Raw genomic sequence first — 25998 nt, 5'->3', positions numbered from 1 at the left:
CATTGTAAAGTTTTCCATTTCACTCATTAGAACATCTTTATAGCCTCCAAGTGAGATTGCCAATTTACTGCCAACATGTAGGCAGGTTTATGGACCCACTCCTGCAAAATGCTCTGCATGAAACTAGCGAAATTCAATTCACACAGAACCCTTAATGCCAGCAGAGAGAGAATAGACTTTTGTGCTATGAGTCTGGGCTGAGTTCAGTATTGGAATCTACTGCACTGTACAATTCTCCCAATAAGCAATTAACCTCATCACCATTTTGTTGGTTTCTGGCTTGGTGTTAGTTTTTCTGAATATCTTTGTTAAAATCTGAGCAGTGACACATGAGACTGTACGATTGGTCAAGTTGCCAAAGCTGTCAACATTGGGGAATTGGCAGGAGTGAGATTTACGTTCAAAAAGAGTGAGACAGATTACAAATCAATTTAACACCACGGAGCTGTGCTTTATTTTTAATGTAAGGAATCTTACAACACCAGGTTATAGTCCAACTGTTTTATTTGAAAATTGCAAGCTTTCGGAGGCTTTCTCCTTCGTCAGTGTGGGAACACTCACCTGACGAAGGAGAAAGCCTACGAAAGCTTGCGATTTTCAAATAAAACAGTTGGACTATAACCTGGTGTTGTAAGATTCCTTACATTTGTCAACCCCAGTCCATCACCAGCATCGCCACATCATCTTTATTTTTAAGAATGAGGTACATTAAAATAGGTCATGTATTAAAACCAAAATGAGCAAGTTTCACTCAAAATGAGTGAGACTTGACAGGCCTGGAAGTTACGCAGCCATTTTTAAAAAAAGTTACCATCTTCTATGACTTGACATGCTAAAAATGTGAAAAAGCAAAAAGGACATGTACCATTTTACAAAAAATAACGATTGGTTACTCTATAGAGATAACATCACTTTTTTCAGTCGATCAAAGGTGGATTTGGTAACAGTGTAGAATCAGACTTTTCAATAGTCCCAGTGTTTCAATCTTGATCCAGGCTTGAACAAGCTTGCTTTACTTTAATTGAGCTAATATTTATGCATTTCATGCAAAAATCATTGTCTATTGCTATGATTAACTTTGGGCAGCAAATTTACTTTTAAACTGTATTTGTTCACTTTTCTCCAGTATAATTTTAGTTGTAAATATCTGATGCAAAATACTATAAGAGAATTTTAAAAAGGTCAGAAATTCAGAACATTTACTCAACTACAGTTTTTTTCCCCTTGTTTTTTTAGTAAACTGTTTGGGGACAGTCTCGCAGCTATGCAATGTTAACAGACTTAAAACATTTTGGGAGTAAAATTGGTATTGGGCTGCAGCTCAAAATGGGCGAGCAACTCGGCAGCCCATTTTACACTCCATCCGATTCTCTATCACCCATTTTTGCATCCCGCTCCAGAACAATTTCAGCCCCTTTTTGTCCTGTATTTGTGCAAGAGTGACTCAAAGAATGAAATCCAATCACTTTGCCAATTAGTTGAATGCAATTATATAATGACATCATTGCATCACTTACCTTGAGTTTACAATTCATAGTCAATTTAGGATCGAACCAGAATAGTTCCAGTAGCCAAAGTGACTGGAAAACTCCATTATAATGTGCTGATTCTTATCTGAGATAAATCTAAGCCTAAATCTAGCACATATGGGGAAATTGCAGGCATGCTGCCTACGATTTCCATATAACCCTTTACATTTTATTGACTCTGCTGCTTCCCAAGCCTGTGCCAATTACTCCAAGTAGGCTCTCTCCCTCCAAGGTCACCGCAACTTCTCCTGCGCTGGATCAATTCCCTCCTATTATCCTTACAGCTTCAGCTTCACTCCCTCCCTTCCTCTCAGTTGTTTTAGGGGCATTTCTGTCCCTGGCCATGGCTCCAACCCCCACTCCCATTGCTCTCCTTGGCTCCATGCTCTCCTCCCATTACGATTCCAGGACCAAACCCCATCATCTGAGTTGGCGGCACAACAGGGTGATCATTGCAGACCAGAAGTGACAGTTTTACATGGGTAGATGCTCTTGATCAACTATGAGATCAGCGGATCAGCTGATTTGCTGAGTACATAATATGGGAAAGTAGCACAGCTTCAGCTCCACTGTCCACACTTCCCACTCCAACTTTGGTCTTCAGGTCCCAACCCCATCCAGGTCCAAGCCCCCAGTTTCTCTCTCAACCACATGTTTCAGCAGTTCCAGACATGCTAGCAGCAGCCAGGACTCAACCCATTTGCATCTGAATTTTGCAATAGAGGCCCTACAACTGGCATAGGAGCCCAATTTGCATATTTAAGCAGCCTGTTACTGACGGCCAGGCTGCTTGCCCATTTACAGGCTCATCTGAATGTTGCATTAGGTGGGCCCCGGACATCAAGGGGTCAGCCATGGTGCCCTCCTGATCTTCAACTGCAGGTTGCCCATTTCCCAGGCACAAAACGGGTGGTCGTGAGTTGAATTTCTCCCCCAATATCTCTTGAATATGAATGTTAAATATTCGAGCTTTTAGAAAATAGTACTTAATTCACCATATATATTGACACTAAAAGCTTTCCAGTACCATGAAAACATGGGCTGTCCTTATATCCACTTTATAAGCAACATTAATTTTTTTGGATAGACAAGGGTAAACTTAATGGCTCCATAAATAAATTTAAAATAAAGAAATGTCAAAAACATTAAAGGTTTAGTGATTGCTAAGAGTAATAATGAGGTAAAACAATAAGCAGTTCCTCAATCTACTGCTGTAGACAACAGAAAGTGAAAATTAATATGCTTAATTGCAGTGGTTGCTGAATTTATACAGGAAATCACAGCAGAGAGAAATGCATTTTATTTTTAAATAATTACAAAGTTATTATTTTTATGGAAGTATGTTGGTTTTTTATAATATATTATAACCTCACTGAAGCCAATGGATAATATAATTTTCAATTTAAACAAAAATTACCGTATCTGTAATATTATAACTGAAGTACTTGGATGAATCAGAATTAGAACTCTGGACACCATTTGCTGGAATTTGGATTTTTGATTCCTCTTTCATGCCTCAATGTTAAAGTTTTTCTCTTCTCTTGTAAGCTAAGCATATCTAACCATATAATGCTACTAATTTTCCCTATCTTCCAGCCCTCCACCAGTGTTGCATTGAGAACAGCTGCCCAGATATGTGAAAGTGGCCTGCGGAAATTTACACTCCCATTTTAATTTTCGTCCTCCTTATCTGTGAGAAGGTGTCTAGTCTCCTCTTGACACCTCTTATCCAGATCTAGATCAGCGAATAGTTCAAAAACACAACCACAAATAAGAAAATGTTTGAAATAAAAATTAAAATACCGTCACAAATTTCTTGTTTGAAATTAAATATTGGCTGAAAAAAGCCTAAGTAAAATGAACACCAGGCTTCTACAGAACCTTTTGCATCGCTGCTAAATTCATTTCAAAGAGAACTGTAATATATTTTGATGTTTCAAACAATTCAGAAATAAAAATCAGTGATTCAGTAAATATCACATTGTTGGATTTTTATATAGCAAGTCGGCACACAGAGACGTATCTTGAATGATTCTCTATGCTGTGGTTTTACTATATGAGACTGTAACCATGATACATTTATCATTTTTATATCATGATCCATTCAACATAAGAAAGAAGACAATTTCTAAACTTTCTATAATAGTTGAGGAACATATTGTATTGGTGAGAAGTAACCGTAGGATCATTGGGACAGATTTACACGTTCCTTAGGCAATTGGATCTCCTGGCCGCAGCAAATATAGGAAAATCTGGTGGTGAGCAGTGTATGCCAAAAAAGTGATTTTCCATACATTAATATTAGGTCTCCATTAGGTCATATGGTTCTCCCCACCCTATTTTCCTTTATTCACTGTGGCCCCAAGCACAGGCACAGACAATCAGGCCATTTGGTCCATCACACGTGTGCCGACTCTCGGAAGGGCTATTCACTTAGTTCCATTCCAAAGCCCTTTGCCCCCTGATGGCAGTGGTCTTAAAAGAGGGCCTTAAAGGAAGAGACATTGCGAGGTGGAGGCGTTTATGGAGGGAATTCAGAGTGTGAGGCCTAGATTACTGAAGGCATGGCTGCCAATGGTGGGGTGAGAAGGGAGGGAGGGTGCACAAAATGCCAGAGTCAGAGGAGCAAAGAGATCGGGAGGTGGGACAGGGGTTAGGGCTGGAGGTGATTACAGTGATAGGAGGGCGAGGCCATGATGGGATTTAAACAAGAGGATAAGAATTTTAAATTGGAGGCTTTGAGGGACCAGGAGCCAATGTAGGTCAGCAAGTGCAGTAGTGATGGGTGAACGGGACTTGAAGTTGAATAGGATATAGGAAGCAGAGTTTTGGATGAGCTTAAGTTTATGGAGGGTGGAAAATGGCTACCACTATAGGAATAGTCGAGTCTGGACAAAGGCATGAATGAGGACTTCAGTGGCATATGGGCTGAGGCAGGGGCAGAAATAGATGATGTTACAGAGAACTCCTTTCCCTAGTCACAAATTCCATCCCCCTCCCTGGCCACTATCTCGGGCTGTTCTAGGCTGGTCGCAACCTCAGCAGCCTACTTAATCCTGAGCTGAGCTTCTGACTCCATATCCTCTCCATCACCAAGACTTCCACTTCCATAATATCAGCCCATCTGCTGCTGAAACCCTCAACTGTGCTTTTGTTACCTCCAGACTCGACTATTCCAATGCCCTCTTGGCCAGCATCCCATTAAGTTCATCCAAAACTTTTGCTGCCCGTATTCTAACTTGCACCAAGTCCCGTTCACTCATAACCCATGTGCTCGCTGACCTTCATTGGCGGCCAGTCCCTGAAAGCTTTGATTTTAAAATTCTCATCATCATGTTTAAATTCCTCCATGGCCTCGCCCCTCCCTAACTTTGTAACCTCCTCTAGTCCTACAACCCTCCAAGATTTCTGCATTCCACCAACTCTGGCCTCTTGTCCATCCTTCCTTCACTTACTTCACCCCACCATTGGCGGCCGTGCCTTTAGCTGTCTGGGCCCTAAACTCTAGAATTTCCTCCCTAAACCTTTCCACCTCTCTACCTCTCTCTCTCCTTTAAGACCCTCCTTAAAACCTACCTCTTTGGCCAAACTTTTGGTCACCTGTCCTAACGTGTCCTTCTTTGGTTCTGTGTCAATTTTTGTCTGATAACGCTCCTGTCAAGTGCCTTGGGATGTTTTACTACGTTAAAGGTGCTATATAAATGCAAGTTGTGGTTGAAACAGAGCAAGTAGATGACCTAAAAGTAATGGAATGTTTGGGAAGCAGTGACTATAGTACAGTTAGGTTCAGTGCAAGAATAGAAATGGAAAACAAAATGGCGAGTATAAGGACGCCTGATTGGGTGAAAAAAATCAAATTATAAAACAAAAGGGAACCGTGCCCAGATTAAATGGAAGAAAAAAATGGCAAAAAGAATCATATATTAGTAATGGGAAATATTTAAACAGGAGAAGAAAAGTAAATTCCAGTAAAAAAAATAACAGAATACATCAAAGATTAAAATTCCGTGGTTGAATTGGGAAATTTGATCAAAATTGAAACAAAAAAGTAAGCACTTGCTTACCGTACAGATAATAAAAATGAAAGAATGTAAAGAATTCTAGTTCATCTCCTATGGCTTTGCACACAGGGAGTCAAGAGCAAGCAGAACTCAAGCCAAGGAGGGTTAGAAGGAAATAGTTGAACCTGGTGGGGGAGGGGGTCAGAAAGTGGGAGGGAAAGGGGAAAAGGAGAATGGGAGAGATGGAAAGGGGAATGACATTGAAGGGGAGGGGGCAACAGGGGACATGAAAGCAGGAGTGGCTCTGGGCCAGGGCTGATTTTCTTCTCATTGCGGGGGTGGGGGGGAAGCTGCATTGAGCCAGGGCCCAATTCCATGTAAGTGGGCGGGGGGGCGGGGGGGGGTGGGGGGGTGGGGGGGTGGGGGGGTGGAGAGCAATTTTCTTCTCAGTTGGATGGAGGGATTGAAGAGGGTAGGTTTTCAGCTCATTAAGGGTGGGGTGGGGTGGGGGGGGGGGGAGAATAGGCAGGCTTCAGTTCCTTTTATGTGTGAGAAGGGGTGGGGGAAATGGTTCTAGGGGATGTTTTCCTCTCAGTTTGAAGTGGGGCAAAAGCTTGAGTTGCTTTTGGGTGAGGGAGTTGGAGAAGGTCCAAGTTATTTCTCAGCGGTTGGGGAAGGCAATTGTTTCTTAGCGGTGTTGAATTACTTTTCAGTGGGTGGGGATGTGGAGGAAGGGGCCATGTTTCTTCTTGCCGGGGTAGGAAAGCCAGAGGTTATCCTCACTGGAGATCTGCTAGTATCTTGATTTTTTTTTTTGCCATACAAAATTTTTGAATGTATGTATCTTCTAGATAGCTCTAGTACTACTGTAAATAGTTACAGGGAATCCATGTCTTAATAGTCCCACCCGTTCTGAATAGAAATATATTATAACAATGACATTTATCAAGATGTAAGCTTGGAGACCAGAGTACAGAATTTTGCTTCATTGGGTGAATTCTGAACCAAGTTCTCCAATGAATCAAACAGCTACTTCCATTGAACCCTGCAGAAGCTTTATCACCATCAATGAAATGGCAGAGTAGGATACTAAATGTACAATGAGGGTCAGAAGGTCCATAATGATTCTTACAATGACAGGCAAAGAGATCTATTCCTCAGATGTAAGAGCACAGGCTGGAGCACTGCTTCTCTCTTAAGATTAAAAAATTCCCTACTAAATGTAGAAAGTTCCCAAGAGGTCCATTGTGGTCTCTTAATTTGATCGACATTGAAGATTTGCAATTGCTCGCAAAACGTATTCAATCTCATTTGATCTATTGTGGACTTGAGGTTTATACAAGGTGCATTAAAATTGTTGGAATTTTTCATGAATCTATCAGGAAATTCCATTTTCTATCTTTTACTGCAGGAATAGCTACTGCAGACACCATCTTTCCAAACTGTTCATAGAATCATACAGCACAGAAGGAGGCCATTCAGCCCGCCGTGCCTGCGCTGGCCCTTGAAAGAGCTGTCCAATTTAATCCCACACCCCAGCTTTTTCCCCAGAACCCTGCAAATTAGTCCTTTTCAAGTACATGTCCAATTATTGCCTTTTGAAAGTTCCTATGAAATCTGATTCCACCACCCTTTCAGGTAGTGCGTTCCAGATCTTAACAACCATCTGAGCAAAAAAAAATTCATCATTTTCCTTCTAGCTCATTTGCGAATTATTTTAAATCTATGACCTCTGGTTAGCGACCCACTTGCCAGAGAAAACAGTTTCTCCCTGCTAGCTCTATCAAAACCCTTCATAATTTTGAATACATCTATTAGGTCTCGTCTTGATTTTTTCTGCTCTAAGGAGAACAATTCCAGCTTCTCTAATCTCTCCACACAACTAAAGTCTCTCCTCCCTGGTATCATCCTGTTAAACCTCCTCTGTACCCTCTCCAAGGCCTTGACATCCTTCCTAAAGTACGGTGCCCAGAATTGGACACAATACTCCTGCTGAGGCCTAACCAACAACAATAACTTGCATTTATATAGGGCCATTAATGTAGTAAAACGTCCCAAGGTGCTTCACAGGAGCGTTAGCAAACAAAATTTGACACCGAGCCACAAAAGGAGGTATTAGGACAGGTGACCAAAAGCCTGGTCAAAGAGGTAGGTTTTAAGGAGCATCTTAAAGGTGGAGAGAGAGGTAGAGAGGCTTAGGGAGGAAATTCCAGAGCTGAAGGTACTGCCGCCAAAGGTGGAGCAATTATAATTGGGGATGCGCAAGAGACAAGAATTGGAGGAGCGCAGAGATCTCGGAGGGTTGTAGGGCTGGAGGAGGTTACAGAGATAAATAGGGGTGAGGACATGGAGGGATTTGAAAACAAGTATGAGAATTTTAAAATCGAGGCATTCCCGGACCAGGAGCCAATGTGGATCAGCAAGCACAAAGGTGTTGGGAAAACAGGACTTGGTGTGAGTTTGGATACGAGCAGCAGAGTTTTGGATCAGCTCAAGTTTATGGAAGGTGGAAGATGGGAGCCCAGCCAGGAGAGCATTGAAATAGTCCAGTTTGGAGGTAGCAAAGGCATGGATGAGGGTTTCAGCAGATGAGCTGAGGCGGGGGCAGTGATGGGCGATGTAACGGAGGTGGAAGTAGGCGGTTTTGGTGATTTGTAAACCAGTGATTTGTAAAGGTTTAGCATTACTTCCTTGTTATTGTATTCAATGCCCCGATTTACAAAGCCACGTATCCCATACGGTTTCTTAACCACGGTATCAAATTGCCCCGCCACCTTCAAAGATTTGTGAATATGCATGCCCAGGTCCCTCCTGAAGTCTGCTACTATCCTGCTCACTATTTACTATGCTGCAAAGTTTTGTATCATCCACAAACTTCAAACAGGTCATTTATATAGAACAAGAAAAGCAATGGTCCTAATACTGACCCCTGGGGGACCACACTGCATACTTCTGTCCAGTCAGAAAAACATCCATTCATCACTACTCTCTGCCTCCTATCCCTTAGCCAATTATGTACCCAAGTTATCACTGTCCCTTTAATATCATGTGCTTCTATTGGCTAAGGGACAGGAAATAGAGAGTAGTGGTCAATGATTGTTTATTGGATTGGAAGGAGGTGTAAAGTGGTATTCCCCAGGGGTCAGTGCTGAGACCACTGCTTTTCTTGATATATATTAATAACTTGGACTTGGGTGTACAGGGCACAATTTCAAAATTTGCAGATGACACAAAAGTTGGAAGGGTACTAAACAGTGAGGAAGATAATGATAGACTTCAAGAGGATATAGACAGGCTGATGGAATGGGTGGACACGTGGCAAATGAAATTTAACGCAGAAAAATGCGAAATGGTACATTTCGGTAGGAAGAACGAGGAGAGGCAATATAAACTAGAGGGCACAACTCTAAAAGGGGTACAGAAATAGAGAGATCTGGGGGTTTATGTGCACAAATCGTTGAAAGTGGCAGGGCAGGTTGAGAAAGTGGTTAAAAAAGCATCAGGATCCTGAGCTTTATAAACAGAGGTCATGATGTGGAGATGCCGGTGATGGACTGGGGTAGACAAATGTAAGGAATCTTACAACACCAGGTTATCGTCCAACAGTTTTATTTGAAAATCACAAGCTTTCGGAGATTATCTCCTTCGTCACCTGACGAAGAAGATAATCTCCGAAAGCTTGTGATTTTCAAATAAAACTGTTGGGTTATAACCTGGTGTTGTAAGATTCCTTACATTTATAAACAGAGGCATAGAGCAAAAAGTACGGAAGTCATGATGAACCTTTATAAAACACTGGTTCGGTCAAAACTGGAGTATTGTGTCCAGTTCTGGGCACCACATTTCAGGAAAGATGTAAAGGCTTTAGAGAGGGTGCAGAAGAGATTTACTAGAATGGAGAAGCTGGGGTTGTTCTCCTTGGAACAGAGATGGTTACGAGGAGATTTGATCGAGGTATTCAAAATCATTAAGGGTCTAGACAGAGTAGATAGAGAGAAACTGGTTCCCACTGGCGGAAGGGTTAATAACCAGAGGGCATAGATTTAAGTTGATTGGCAAAAGAAGCAAAGGTGACAGAAGGAAGAACTCTTTTACACAGCGAGTGATTAGGATCTGGAATGCACTGCCTGAGGGGGTGGTGGAGGCAGATTCAATCATAGCCTTCAAAAGGGAACTGGATAAGTATCTGAAAGGAAAAAAATTGCAGGGCTACGGGGAAAGGGCGGGGGAGTGGGACTAGCTGGACTGCTCTTGCATAGAGCCGGCGCAGACTCAATGGGCCAAATGGCCTTCTTCCGTGCTGTAACCTTTCTATGATTCTATGATTGATTCTATATAAAAAATCTACAGTACTACCTTCATCAAATCTCTTTGTTACTTCATCAAAGAACTCAATCAGGTTAGCCAGAGACGATTTGACTTCAACAAATCTATACTGGCTGTCCCTTATTAACCCATGCCTCTCCAAGTGAGAATTCATTTTGTTCTTGACAATGGTTTCTAGTAGTTTTCCCACCACTGACGTTAGACTGATTGGTCTATAGTTTCAGGTTTATTCCTCTTTTCTTTGTGTTAATATCTTCTCCATTTTGTTCCTTCAAGTGATTTTCACTTGAGCACTACAAATTTTCTAGATCTGTGGTTTAGAATTCAGGTTTAGAATGCATTTTGCTTTTATCAGCAATCAGAGAGATTCATCCAAGATTCATCCTGCTCGCAGGCTTAAAATTGAGAAAATTGCTGAACTTTTTTTTTCCAGCAGCAAACTCTATAATTTGGTCTTTCATCAACCACTCTGACTGCCTTCTATTGAGATGCTGCTGATGAAACAGGACTTTGATTATTTGCAAACGATGTACTCCTGGTGGATTCTATCTAATGAATAAACGTATGATGCTGAAACAGGGAGCCGTTGAATCTCCAGGTAGAATTTGTTTTAGTTTGTACTAATATGCTGTTCTTTAGTATAACATGATCACAGTCTGAAATAATAATCTGCATGATGCCTATTTCTGGTGAAACTTCAAGAATGTCCTAGTTATGAGTACAATCTAAACTAAGATAAAAGATGCCCAGAGTATAGTAGAGTTCATGATTGAGGTAGTCATGCATGAACTGTGGAGGGGAGGACTTGATGACAGAATAGCCTTTTTCATTCCATGGTTTCTTATGTTCTTATCTTCAAATAGGTCCTCTCCTTTCCTTCAGTACCACCAGTTCATTAAGAAATTGAATGATTAATTGCTATGATCAGTGACTTGCTGCCATCCCAAGACCTGGTGAAAGCTCACCATCACTGTCACTCAAGAAGACAGAAATCAAACACATGGCTGGCAGGCAAAAGTCAAGTCAACATAAAAAGCAACAGCACTCCTCTGGTATCATAAATTGAAAAATCAGGTTTCTCAACAAACTGAATGTCCGACTATTCAGAATTCAAAACTTCTGTCAACTGCAAATAATTGATTGTGAACAAAAGTGTTTGCCTAAAAATATTAAGAGGCAGAAAGAATTTCTTATATTTATTACTTCTGACAGCAGGAAAGAAAATTAATTGGGAATTTCTCTGGACAATTTGGGCAAAAAAAAGAAACTGATATGGAATTATTTAAGCAAATAAGGAGCACACTGTGGAAACTCAAATCACCACTTATGGGTGATTTTAATTATCTTGAATTAAAGTGGAATTGGGATGAGTACCTTACCAAACAGGGACATAAATTCATGCAAATAATCCAGGTAGATTTATTGGCACAGCACACTAAAGCCATGGAAGAAGGGAACATCAGAGACAAGGCAATGCCTGATCTAATATTTAGTAAAAGACTTAAGGATAAAATCCTAGAATTCAACTCAAAAAGAAGGCTGTGCTTTTTTTGTTGTTAAAAAGAGGCCATATTTTACTTGGTTAAAAAAAATTCTTCATAAATATAGTCTGATAATGAAATTGCAAGAGTGCATGATTTTGAAATGTGTGATTCCTGAGAATATGATTTTGTTACAGCAATGAGAACATATCATTAACAGCTCAGCCTAGTTTACTGTGGGCAATTTATTTCTCATCCCTTCAAAGTTTGCTTTTTGTTAAATTTAAAACCTTGGTTTGTACCTTCACTTCTCCCAATCAAACCTAATATCAAATTCAATCATATTATGGTTACTGTTCCCTTACAATCAGACTGTTAACTAATTCAGGTTTGTTACTTATCTCCAAATCCAGTTTATTCTGTTCCCCTGTCGGTTCTAAAACATATTGGCCCAGAACTTAGTTACCTTGGATACCTTGGAATTTAGTTACCTTGGATACCGCTCCATAATGGCGTCCATCCCAACCGGAGTCCAATCCATCGGACTAAGTTCGCGAATGCGCACATGCGCATTAAAACCCGGAAATCGCAGACTTGCTCTGATTGGTTCAACGGCATTTTGACAGACCCGAATTAAAGGGCCAACCATGCCACAATCAATACAATCAAACACAATCAGCAAACAATCGTAAGCTTACCCCATGTGTCCAGCTGGAACGAAGATATTAATGCCAAAAGAAGGTACGCTTGAGAATACCAGCCCGACACTACTTTTTTAAAAGCACAAAGACTTGTAATGACTGCAAAATAACAAAAAATTAAATTTTAAAAATTTGGAATATCTAATTATTCCTATTTTAATATTTTTTGATCATTAAAAAAAGTAAAACTAAAAATGTTATTTTTTTAAACTTTTAATTTCTGTATGTTTCAGTATATTATAAATCACATCTTTGCCTTTTTATAAGGTATGTTATTATGTTAAATTTTTATTTAGATTAACATTGGGAATGTCACTATGAATGAATGAGCATTACTTGCCTACTTGTGGGTGGAGCTTCCATTCGCACATGGCCTGCGCTGATCTCAGAGCGCACTACTGGAGAAGATTTCAAAATTAAGCAAATGGTCATCGTGGCCTGTGCAATGAGTATATTCGTATTTTTTATCTGCGGGATGTGCGGAGAGTCTTGCCACGCCGATCGGAGCAAGTTTCGGCCCATTGAGGTAGAAATTAGTCCTCGGTAGCAGTGGCCCTCAGGTAAGTCCTGGGAGGGGGGTTGGAGCGAGCTTCAGGAGTGGGGGCGGGGCGCACGAGGGAGCATTCCTGCTCCTCCTGGCTTCACAGGGAAGGGGTTAAAAAAAATTATTTTAAACTTACCGTCTGACGGTGGCCATGGGGGCTGCTAAAGAATTCTGAGTGGAACAGGCTGTCGGGAATTTATTTTGAAAATGGGTCATTCAACAGGCATTAGGCCCCTCACTAACATATTCATAGGGCCGACATCTGGCCGGGACACCTAAAAAATGGGCCCATAAATTTAGCAGTGGGACCGACGCCTCCGCTGATTAATGCACGTAAAACAGGCGCAATGCATACCAATTTCAGAAGCCCCATTGTTCCACAAAACTGTCCCAATTACATTCTATAAATTCACTGCCTTTACTACTTGAGCTGTTCTGCTTCTCCCACTCTATATTAAAATTAAAACCTTCCATTAGAATTACATTGTTTTGCTACATGCTTCCCTGATCTTCGTATTATAGATCCCCCACTATATCACTACTATATGGCCCATAAATTGCTCTGAGTGGTGAGCCAACTCATTATATTTAAATTCACCCACTAAGTTACCACTTTTTGGCAGCAACTTCCTTGAAATACGATTTCAAAAAACAACAGCCTTCTTTCCTGGGCTGTGTGAGTGGGGAAAGGATTACTATGTCCCCTCAACCAATCAACTTGAAGCAAACCACGCTGTGAAAACCAGGAAGTGAAACTCAATGACAAACCGCGCAGACTAAAAAGCAGGAAGTGCCCGATCAGGTTAGTAAATGTACAATAATATGAGATAGAGAAAGCAAAATAAAGAGAGGGTGAGATTAAATGACTGAGATAAAAGAGACAGAATGAAAAAGTAAAAAAAATTTTTACTTTTAATTTTTTTAATTTTTTTTTTACAAGTCCAAAAATTATTAAAATCAGGAGTGATGAGACTCCACCAGAAAGTTAATTTTCAGTGCCAGAGAAGTTATTTGGCAGTCATTAAAACTCAGCGTACCTTTTTTATGGCGAGATTAGTTAGTTTCCAACTGGGCAGAAGAGCATGTTGGCACTGGTCCATTGATTGCAGCCGGCGAGATCCCTTTAATGCCAAGCTTTCATATCACCGGTGAATCAGAAAAAGCAAGATTGCTGCGTTTGACTGTGCACGTGTGGTTGCCAGAGCTTGCTCTTCGATTTGCCCATTAATAACAGTGAGCGCTGTTAGGCTCACCATTATTTTACGAGCAATTTCCAGCCCTGTGATGTCGTGGGGCCACGGAAGCAAATCCCAGCAGCCCGAGATTTTTATGAGTGAGCAGTGCAAAAGGAGTCACCAAGCGAGAAAAAAAAAGACTTTGACATGGGACCAATCTGCATGGAAATGCATTAAATTAGGGCAAGTAATGATGTCTGTGCATCGTTGAATAGGATGTCTTGCAATTCAACCATCTGGGCCCACTGGCCAGATTCAGCATGCGCATTCATGGAATGCATGACTCTGGTCCCAGAGCACACCATTGCTAAATGAACACTAATGATCTCTTATTGGTTCACAAGTAACTAACAAGCCACTTAACTAATATAAATGTCAAAAAGTTCTTCAATCTAGCAATGTTTTGACAAAAAGTGTATAGAATGGGTCTGTGAAATGTGAGGAAAGCCTAATATTCAGATCAGGCTCTTAATGAATTGGTAGCAGATGTGTTGGAGCATCAGGAACAGATTTCTGGTGCAAGAAGGTGGTCCCTAAATATCCAAAAGAGGCAACAAGAACAAAGAAACCTGTAAATTGTTTTTTTATTTGTTCACGGGGTGTGGGCGTCACTGGCGAGGCTGGCATTTATTGCCCATCCCTAATTGCTCTTGAGAAAGTGGTGGTGAGCTGCCTTCTTGAACCGCTGCAGTCCGTGTGGTGACGGTTCTCCCACAGTGCTGTTAGGAAGGGAGTTCCAGGATTTTGACCCAGCGACGATGAAGGAACGGCGATATATTTCCAAGTAGGGATGGTGTGTGACTCGGAGGGGAACGTGCAGGTGGTGTTGTTCCCGTGTGCTTGCTGCTCTTGACCTTCCAGGTGGTAGAGGTCACAGGTTTGGAAGGTGCTGTCTAAGAAGCCTTGGCGAGTTGCTGCAGTGCATCCTGTGGATGGTACTCACTGCAGCCACAGTGCACCGGTGGTGAAGGGAGTGAATGTTTAGGGTGGTGGATGGGGTGCCAATCAAGCAGGCTGCTTTGTCCTGGATGGTGTCGAGCTTCTTGAGTGTTGTTGGAGCTGCACTCATCCAAGCAAGTGGAGAGTATTCCATCACACTCCTGACCTGTGCCTTGTAGATGCTGGAAAGGCTTTGGGGAGTCAGGAGGTGAGTCACTCGCCTCAGAATACCCAGCCTCTGACCTGCTCTCGTAGCCACAGCATTTATATGGCTGGTCCGGTTAAGTTTCTGGTCAATGGTGACCCCCAGGATGTTGATGGTGGGGGATTCGGCGATGGTAATGCCGTTGAGTGTCAAGGGGAGGTGGTTAGACTCTCTCTTGTTGGAGATGGTCATTGCTTGGCACTTGTCTGGTACGAATGTTACTTGCCACTTATCAGCCCAAGCCTGGATGTTGTCCATGTCTTGCTGCATGCGGGCTCGGACTGCTTCATTATTTGAGGGATTGCGAATGGAACTGAACACTGTGCAATCATCAGCGAACATCCCCATTTCTGACCTTATGATGGAGGGAAGGTCATTGATGAAGCAGCTGAAGATGGTTGGGCCAAGGACACTGCCCTGAGGAACTCCTGCAGCAATGCCCTGGGGCTGAGATGATTAGCCTCCAACAACCACTACCATCTTCCTTTGTGCTAGGTATGACTCCAGCCACTGGAGAGTTTTCCCCCTGATTCCCATTGACTTCAATTTTACTAGGGCTCCTTGGTGCCACACTCGGTCAAATGCTGCCTTGATGTCAAGGGCAGTCACTCTCACCTCACCTCTGGAATTCAGCTCTTTTGTCCATGTTTGGACCAAGGCTGTAATGAGGTCTGGAGCCGAGTGGTCCTGGCGGAACCCAAACTGAGCATCGGTGAGCAGGTTATTGGTAAGTGCCGCTTGATAGCATTGTCGACGACAACTTCCATCACTTTGCTGATGATTGAGAGTAGACTGATGGGGCGGTAATTGGCTGGATTGGATTTGTCCTGCTTTTTGTGGACAGGACATACCGGGGCAATTTTCCACACTGTCGGGTAGATGCCAGTGTTGTAGCTGTTCTGGAGCACAAGTCTTCAGCACTACAGCTGGGATGTTGTCGGGGCCCATAGCCTTTGCTGTATCCAGTGCACTCAGCCGTTCCTTGATATCACGTGGAGTGAATTGAATTGGCTGAAGACTGGCTTCTGTGATGGTGGGGATATCGGGAGGAGGCCGAGATGGATCATCTACTCGGCACTTCTGGCTGAAGATGGTTGCAAACGCTTCAGCCTTGTCTTTTGCACTCACGTGCTGGACTCCGCCATCATTGAGGATGGGGATGTTTGCAGAGCCTCCTCCTCCCGTTAGTTGTTTAATTGTCCACCACCATTCACGACTGGATGTGGCAGGACTGCAAAGCTTTGATCTGATCCGTTGGTTGTGGAATCGCTTGGCTCTGTCTATAGCATGTTGCTTCTGCTGACACCTTAGGGACTAGCATCAGCTGTCCTTTTTTTGTAGGTGGCCTTATTTTCAAACTGGTCATTGTATATACTATAAAAATGTTCCCAACAACCTTGAGGAACCAGTTGAGATTATGATCAGCACCTAATCAGCTAAATCAATGCTCAGAATCTCCCTCCCTCCGTTCAGCTCTGTTCACTGAACAGTTTTGCAGTCCAAATTCCCATTTTATTTCAAACCGCTTTTACTTGGAGCAGAATGTAACTTCAGTAATGAACTGCGTTTCTCAGTTCTACTTACCAGCATTAGGGCAGTCAAAATAAAGGGGAAATGTGATGACAGGTTGTGCTGGTATACTGAAGCTTCCAAAGGCAAGCCTTAGAACGGATTGAGAAGATTTGGGAGGGAAAACACAATAGGAATGAAACTGCAGTTTTCTGGTTGAGCAGTGAGTCTGCAGGAAGACTGACTGATAGCTGGGACTCACTGGCCTGTCCATCACTCTACAGAGCAGCAGAGAGATAGAGAGACCCGGGACAGCCATCCGTCTTCACTCCCCAAAGCCAAAGCACCTTAAAGAAGCGGAACCACCATCAGAAGCCGAGGGACAGAAGACGATGGTAGAGTCAGAGGGAGAGGAGCTGCCAGCAGCCGCTGAAAGAGTGTATGGAAGAAGCGCTGCGGCAGGAAATGACAGCCCCTCTTGCCATGCATGTGCATTTTCCTTGCTTCGGTCCCAGCGAGAGAGCGGTTTCTCTGCTGCTATGGATGCTGGGTAAAGAGCTCCCCATTCCACAAGCCTTTTCTTTCACAAAACCCGTTGCACTGACCTGCATGTCCCGTGTTTTAAGTTGTAATAGAGCTTGGTGTATTGAAGGCTGTCCGTAGTTTGTAATTTGTGAGTGTCCGTGGTTTCAGAATGCTACTTGCATATTTTACCATGTAAGTTATTTGGGTCTCTCAATAAATTTCCGTTTTTTGGAAGTGTCTGTTTATACAGGTTTCACTGTTTCACAGTGTGTCACAAAAATAGTTAATACGGTGTCACAATTTGGAAGATCTGGCAGAAGATTTGGTAGAAAGGCACAAAGTGAAGGGACTAATATCATTTTAAAATAGTAGCACATGATACATGTGGAAATGAAGTAAAATATAAGCTACAAAATATACCAATGAGCCTGCTATGGCCTTGCTCACAGTTAGTCAGAAAATTGGGTGGTTCCATTATGGATGTATGATTCCCCCTGCCCTATTTACCTCTGTGTGCTCCACCTAGATGATTAATTATAACCAAATGTAAAAGAGGAAAATCTATCCTGACATGTCTTTTAGCTGTGTTGTTGTAACAGGCTCAGAGAGGTTGCAACACCACCTTTGGAGCAAGGAACTTTAACAGATCTTCTTGGAACATTTTTTTTTTAGGGATTACAGCGCTATCTCTGGAGCAAGTAACAACTGGACGATAAGCCACTAATGGCACCTGAGCAAGTTATTGTAAGTTTGTTCAGGAGGAAGCACTCAGAAGGTGTGGAATCTGTGCTGATTGGAGGAGAGCGCAAGATTCATGTTACATACTATACTGTTCAGGTATTCAATGATTTGCACAATACGTTACATCATCAAGTGCACACAGAGTGATTCTGCACAAGTTCATTATAATGCATGGAATGACAATACAGTATCCAAATGGATATGTGTGCTGATTTACTCATAGTTTACCATCCGCTCTGTTTACAGCAAAGCCCACTCAGGTTCTATTACGGTGCCAAGTAGCAGTACTTGAAGCACACCATTCACCACAGCACCAACCACATCTCCCAACTTTAAACAGGCATTTGCTCAGATGCACACACTATGGGAGAAGCAACCATTGATATGGAGGCAGAGGTGGGTAGCAGTGGTGGTGGTTGAGGAGGAGCTAGCCACTACAGAGTGGGCATGCAACTTGCTATGTGTCACTGTTGAGATACATGGGGATATAGAGCTTAGTGGTTCTGCTTTCCAGTGGATGCTGGTGTGGGCAGGACCCTAATGAAGAGTCACTTGCCTCCTTGCAGACTACATTGGAAAATGGTCTGGGTAGTGTGGGAGAGTTCAACACCAAGATATACAAGTGCCTTCCCACAGGAGTAACATTATGGATAACTAGTTGTCAACATGGTAGTCTGGCATTCAGCATGCAGTATCAGTGGTATCTGCAGAGGGGACCTCTGTCACATAAACCGTAGGCACAGTAGGTAATTCTCTTATTCATGTTGTTGTGAAGGATTTGGGATCCAACCTGCAAAATACAGCCATTGTCAGCTTGAACTTACTTGGAAAATGGTTATAGGCAACAATGTTGGAGGAACTCTGAGGCATCATAGATGCCCATTATCTCCTGCTTAGAGAGATTAGTGGGTCTCGAAAGGAGATGCCCTCCACCAATGGCAAACGTAAAGTAAATTAACGGCAGTTGATTTGCATTCTATGTCATCATGCAACCCTGTCCAAGTGGTAGCCATCTCTGAAACCAATGAGCCCACAGTGACTTCAGCAAAGGCAACCCCTGCACAGATCCAGGTCTACCAGGGATAGTCGCAGATATGGGTAGCGGCCTTTTTTGTAGACCCTGGAGCTCAGTAGTTGTAAATGCAGCCACCCATCAGTGCAACCCCTTCAATTAGGGGAGCACATGCACACCAGCAGAGGTAATTTCACATTACACTGGAAGCAAATGCATCAACAAAACACATTAGACCACAACCAGTAGATATACCATAACTATTATACTCTTGAATAAAATGAACTCGCTTTTACTAGATTTTACAGTCTATTGTCCAGAAAATAAATAGTTAATTGTTCAAAAGACAGAGTGGCTGACTCCTTTGGACACCTGGTCATGCATCATTAAAGTTGAGAGCAGTTGAAGCCTTCATTGCCACTGGTAGTGTCTTGCAGATGGCTGACTGTCCCTGCAGGTCTTCATGGACCAGGTGGCACACCTCAGTCAGAACCTAAGTTTCCTAATGTTATGCCTGGGTAGCTGACTCTGTTCACATTGCTTGGGGTAGTACCTGATTTGAGCTTGATTCTGTTCTCATCTGACAACCACATTTGATTAGAACTCATTAGACTGAAATAAGGAAGAGGAACCATGGTTGATTTTCCCTCTTTTAGCCCAGAGATGACAAGTCCAATCGTAGTACTCTGGCTGAGATCAGTTATCTTAGCATAAACAAAATTGAACCTGGGGCCTTCCAGCTTGCCTGGTGTAGTGCCTTTATCCATTGATGTTCTTATCAGAAGTTGATTGCTTGACATGGAATGACTCAATTAAATTTTAACAAGTAACATTACAACTATTAGCCATCTCGAGTGTTTTTGAAGCAGGTCTTTTTTATTTATTTGTTCTTAGGATATGGGGCAATTTTAGTTGCCCTGAGAAGGCCTTCTAATGAGATGTTGCTGGTAGTCCTTCTGTTCTGCAGTGATTGTTTGTACAACTGTGTAGCTTTCTAGCACATTTCAGCGAGCAACAACAATCAACTACCTAGCATGGTGCTAGTCAAGTGTAGGCCAGACTGGACAAGGATGCTAGGCTCCTTTCCCTGAAGTGCTGACCCACAAATTACTAGATTCATTAAATGTATTTTTACAACATGCCATGGTGGAATTTGAACTTGTGACCTCTGGGTAGATCCCATAACCACTACATTACCGTACCCATGTAGCAGGAACTTTATTTGCTGTTATGGAAACATGCATAATAGTTTATGGGGAAAAAATCAAATATATCCCAAATGAACATAATTTGAATTAAATAGAGACTATTGTAACCCTTCTTGGGAACCAGTAGTATGAAATATAAGTATCTGCTTTATATGTAGTTTTGGTTAAAATATTGAAGATGGAGTTTCTTTTACTTTGCACTGGACTATTTTCAGTGGACTATTCTGAGTCATAATGTAGCCCAGCAAAAAAAAAGTTTCCGATTACCCCAGCTCGACCATCACCAAGGTACAACAACAACTTGCATTTATATAGCGCCTTTAACATAGTAAAATGTTCCAAGGCACTTCACAGGAACAATTAGCAAGCAAAATTTGACACCGAGCCACTTAAGCAGATATTAGGACAGGGGTTTGGTCAAGGAGGTAGGTTTTACGGAGCATCTTAAAGGAGAGAGAGTTAGAGAGGCGGAAAGATTTAGGCAGGGAATTCCAGAGCTTAGGGCCTAAGCAGCTGAAGGCATGAACGCCAATACTGGAGCGAAGAATATGGGGGATGCGCAGGAGGCCAGAATTGGAGGAGCACAGAGATCTCTGAGGGTTGTAGGGCTGGAGGAAGTTACAGAGATAGAGAGGGACGAGGCCATAGAGGGATTTGAAAACAAGGATGAGAATTTTAAAATTGAAGCGTTTCTGGACAGGGAGCCAATGTACGCCAGAGAGCACAGAGGTGATGGGTACAAAGTAATGAGGAATGAACTCTTTTTTGAAGAGTGGGAGAAATCTGCTAAGATGTAGACCTCTCTTGGTTGGTTATAGGGGAGGGATCTGAATTCAGCTCTTGAGTGAAGAAGTAAACAATTTTTGCTGCTTTTTTTTTGTTAGGGGAGAGGGGTCATGACCTTAACAGGGCTGCACTTTATATTGTAATATTTACGTGACAAATGTGCATCAGGCATCTAAAATTAGTTTTGTATGAGTTCCACTATCAGAGAGTCTGAAAAGTCAATACTTTTTTGTAATTACTTTTAAATTTCATTTATTTAAAGACAAGTACCATAGTGTCTACACTGTTCAACGCCATTGTGATCAATTTTGCCAATTCAGGTGAGGCAACTTGAGGTATGTTTGAAATTCTTATATGTACAACCTTGCTGGAATAGTTGGAATATAATACCATACATAATCTTCAATACAGAACTTCATTTTTATTGGTATCACAAATAGGATTTGTTGTTGCCATAATTGAGCCAATTTAGGAATTCCTGTAGCACAGATTATCATTCCAGAATGACTATGTTTCACCCCAGAACTTAAAAGAAAGCACTTGATCACATCCAAAGCGCTTCACAACCAATGCATTACTTTTTGAAGTGCAATCACTGTTATTGTGTGGGAAAATAGGCAACCAATTTACATACAGCAAGGTCTTAGAAACAGAAAATGAGAAGAATAGCCAATTCATTTGTTTTTGATGGTGTTGGTCAAGACACTGGGAGAACTTCCTGCTCTTATGCAAATAGCCTATCCGATCAGGCAAACAAAGCCTCAGTTTAACATCTCATCCAAAAGATGGCACCTCTGACAATGCAGCACTCCCTCAGTACAGCAAATCCCATGAAAAATGATTAATAACCAACAGTGGCAGCATAAAAAAATTTAATCACACCATTCCCCATTTAAATTAATTGGGAACAAAGCTTTGCCAGCTGCAATATGCTGGTAGCATGAGGTTGGTGAAAACCTGCTCTGGGCAATACATATCACTAATGGAACCGTCAGGATAGAGCTTTTTAATTTGGGATCCTTATGGAATGTGGCAGTAACAGAACACAGTGCACAATAAATCCATGTTTGTATAGCTTGACATAATATCTGATTCATATTGTGGGACTGCAATATATTCACAAGCCACTACTGCACGGCTTTGATGGTGTAACTAGTAGTGATATTAATAGTGTTATTAAATACTGCAGAAAAGCTGATCTTACATGTGCTATTACTGTTTCCTTTATATGCACGTGTTTGTTTCAAATTTATTTATGGAAGATTTAACACCAAGTATGGCTATGACAAAATGAAGCACTTTTGTCCTTAATAGATCATTTATTGGATTTGTTATTGCTGGCCACAGTACACACACAAGGTTATGGCCTGTTATTGCTAGCTTTTTTTCCTAGCTATAAAGAATTTACATTACTGTCTGGATAATATTCACACTTTGGAGCAAGGCAGAGATCTGTAGTTCAGGATGTCCTTGGTATGCATGGTTTGACTGTTCACATTGTATCCATATGGGGGACCTTCTAGCAGGGCATTCGAAGTATTTGACACAGATCAATAAATCACACCACCCCATTCAATTCCAAACATCCTTGGTGATTGACATTCTGCGGCAGTGGTTTTGATTGACAGCTGTGTCTAGGGTGAAGATGTGGGTCAGGCCTGTGAGAGGGCGGGGCCAATGATTCTTTGATGTCACTTTGACACACAGCTCTTTGGTCAGGAGCTTCCAAGTGTGGGTTTATATTTGGCTGCTTGGGCTCAGCACAACCTAAAAGCTTCTGTTATGCAGAGCACTTAATAAATCGAACTTCTGTTGTCTCAATTGCAGATGTGCTATACTTAGATCGCATTAAGACCTTCCTTTACTCTCCCCAAAACACAACAATGAACAATGTTTATACCATTTATATGGTCCTTTCCTACTGAAGACATCTTTTGAGTAGATGGAGAAAAATATGATCAATTCACTTTCACTTGAAATGAATTATTTAACTATTCAAGCCTTACATACTTGTCTTTTTGTTTGTTTTTTGGTCCTGTGACTAATTAAAGCATATCATTGAAAATCAGCTACTTTTTTTTTCAAAAATGTAGAAGTGACATATATACACCAGCATTAACCAACATTTTCAAGCAAATGTGGAACTTATATTTTCAAAGAATATTTGTACCTTTTTTTAGTTACGGATCTCAAAATGTTCAGTAGACCCTTGGCTAAATTAAAATGTCTGTTTAGCACTTTAACAGTTCAAACAGTTTAACTTATTAAGTCCTCAATTAAACGACTTCCAGGATAATGGTCAAACATTTCTGACGAGGTGAAAGCTATCAGATAACTGTGGGGAATATTAAAGAAGCTGTCATATTTATATTAGTCCCTCCTAGTATTAAATAAAAAGTATTAGAAACCTATTTAAATACAATAATTTGTGTGTAACCTTGGAACACCATTTTTCTCCCACTCCTGAGAAAGTCACCCATGAATTATTGAGTCTTCCTTGATAATAGGATTAAATGGTTTTCCAGTTAGCCCAAGTATATCCTCCATATATTGAATGAATCTCTCCATTTCAGTTAGAATTGTACCATAATACTTGCAATAGAACCCAAGAATCTGTCATGGTAATATCCCTCACAAGGAAATACAAATGTTGTGACGAAGAGTTTTTTCACAAACCATATTTTAACTGTACTCCAAAAGCTGCAGTTTTGAAATAAATTCTAACTCCAATAAGTCAGATGAGTGAAATTTTATGCTGACAGTTGATGGCTCACTAGTCATGCAGTAATTGTGGTGAACAGAATCTGTTCTATCCACAGAATTTCTATGGTTTATAAGTTGTGGTTGTTATCTGTATTATCAGACCACTACAGACTGTTCACCCAACTCACATTAGTCAGCCCTAATTAAATTACACCAAATATAAATAACTCCATATTATGCCTAAGAAGAATAAAATAATGTAGAAACTACTGCAATTTAAATTGAAAAAATAATGGCTGCAAATTCAATTTCAAAATATAAGAAATATTTTTAACTCAAGAGCAGTTAACGGGCAAAAGAATTACTGTAGCAATAGACATAATGACTGAGGACCTATGTTCATTATTTTATAAGTAGAAGACCTCAAGCTTCTTTATGGCCAGTGCATATGATGCACAACCTGTAAAACGCAACCATGTACATAGATTCCAGCTTTCAAGTGCCTGTGGGCCACACCATTTTCAGATATAGAAAACATTCATACTTGACTGGACGGAAAGTCATTGCGACAAGAACCATTAGTACTTTATCATTTGTGACAGAATGAAACCAACAATACAACTGAACCCCCTACGAGCCACCAAGTATGCAAAAGTCTAGAAAATGTCACCATTTCTGCCACCTAACAACATAAATATGAAGAACCATAACAATAATGCTATGAAGTGAATAATTAATTCATTTTCCAACAACATGGTTAATGTTTGTCAGTATTAAGAAAATTCTTGTATCTAATCTCTCAGCGATGTCAGAAACTAGCCTTTGCACCTCTACCAGGAAATTAAATTATGCACTAAGATCAACTCAATTTGCTTTTTATGGAACCAGATAAATTTTGACCCAAAGCTTTTTTCCATTTCTTTTATTTCTAAATTATCTGGTATAGCATCTTTAGGTGCATCGTTTTATCGAGTCCCAAACATTTATGTAGATCGACAATGCACCACTGAGGCAAAATGGCCCGAGGTGATTTTAAAGTTAACAGACTTTGTCCCACCAGAGCTCATTACCATGAATTTTATAACGACACACTCTGTACTTAATTTTCAGAGCTTAGCCAACCATTATAGCAGAGTAGCGGCATTAAGTGCAATTAATGATGTAATAAAAGCAGGAAATGGCTGATGAGCATACTAAAGCTTCGGCAGTAAACACAGCCTTTTCATTCTCTCTTTCCTATAGGGCTCACATTTGTATTTTTTTTTAAATCCTGAATCTGGTGATTTTTAACTTTTTCAAGCAAAACATTTAGCTATTTCTTTTAATATGTTGATGAGAAATGCTTACATATTCTATATGTGTGAAAAGGTAAAGGCAATTATTAGTCTCTACAGATATGACCAAAGGAAGTAGCTTTTAGATTCTTGTACAAGACCTTACAACTCAGAATGCCCCAAAAGCAAAAGAAATAGGACATGTAGAACAGGCAGCAAATCGGGTGCACAGTGAGTCAGCATAACAAACAAGCAAAGATTTTGGAATTACACGTGTATGGTCTATCATTGAAGTGTATGTACTTTTGGATGAAAGCATTTGATTATAATTATCTCTTATCTTTGTATGCTAGAGGCAGTACACTATGATATTTCTCTCCATATAAGTACGTGGGTATGTTGCACAGCACATTCCAGGAGTCAGACCATGTAAAAGCAAATAGTTTGGAACTGAAATAAAAACAGAAAACGCTGGAAATACTCCGCAGGTCAGGCAGCATCTGTGCACAGAGAAACAGAGTTAACGTTTCAGGTTGATGACCTTTCGTCAGAACTGGAAGAAGTTAGAAATTTAACAATTTATAAGCAAGTACAGAGCCAGGGAAAGGGGGGTGGGGGGGCGGAAGAACAAAAGGGAAAGTCTGTGATAGGGAGGAGGGCAGGAGTGATTAATTGAGAAACATATCGGGGGTTAAATTCGATAACCCCCGAATCTGGGCGTGGAGGTCGCGGTGTGCGATTAACCCGCGCACGGTCGTTGTGATGAAGGCAACACGTGAGATTCATCTCGAGTGGCTAGCACCATGAAAAGGCAGCCTGCACTACTTATTTACAAAATATGAGATACGGGTCCGCACGGAGATCAGACATCGCACAGGAAAAACACAGATGCAGGTCCCGTCCCTATGTTTATTTTTTAAAATTCATTCAAAGGATGTGGGTGTCGCTGGCAAGACCAGCATTTATTGCCCATCCCTAATTGCCCTTGAGATGGTGGCGGTGAGCCACCTTCTTGAACCACTGCAGTCCGTGTAGTGAAGGTGCTCCCACAGTCCCACAGTGCTGTTAGGGAGGGAATTCCAGGATTTTGACCCAGCGACGATGAAGGAACAGCGATACATTTCCAATTCAGGAGGGCGTGTGACTTGGAGGGCAACGTGCAGGTGGTGTTGTTCCCATGTGCCTGCTGCCCTTGTCCTTCCAGATGGTAGAGGTCGCGGGTTTGGGAGGTGTTGTCGAAGAAGCCTTGGCAAGTTGTTGCAGTTCATCTTGTTGATGG

At 41.4% G+C, this 25998-nt stretch overlaps 1 protein-coding gene across 3 annotated transcripts in view; it reads right to left on the bottom strand.

Annotated features, from left to right (window-relative positions):
* Window positions 1–25998, bottom strand: part of LOC137326390 (neuronal PAS domain-containing protein 3) — a 919339-nt gene that overhangs the window by 448030 nt on the left and 445311 nt on the right. The gene's annotated exons all lie outside the window — the stretch shown is intronic.

Source organism: Heptranchias perlo, chromosome 10 (assembly GCF_035084215.1).
Source record: "Heptranchias perlo isolate sHepPer1 chromosome 10, sHepPer1.hap1, whole genome shotgun sequence".
NCBI classification, from domain to species: domain Eukaryota; kingdom Metazoa; phylum Chordata; class Chondrichthyes; order Hexanchiformes; family Hexanchidae; genus Heptranchias; species Heptranchias perlo.
Note: the sequence above shows the minus strand (reverse complement) of the source record. Positions and strands in the feature narration are given on the sequence as shown.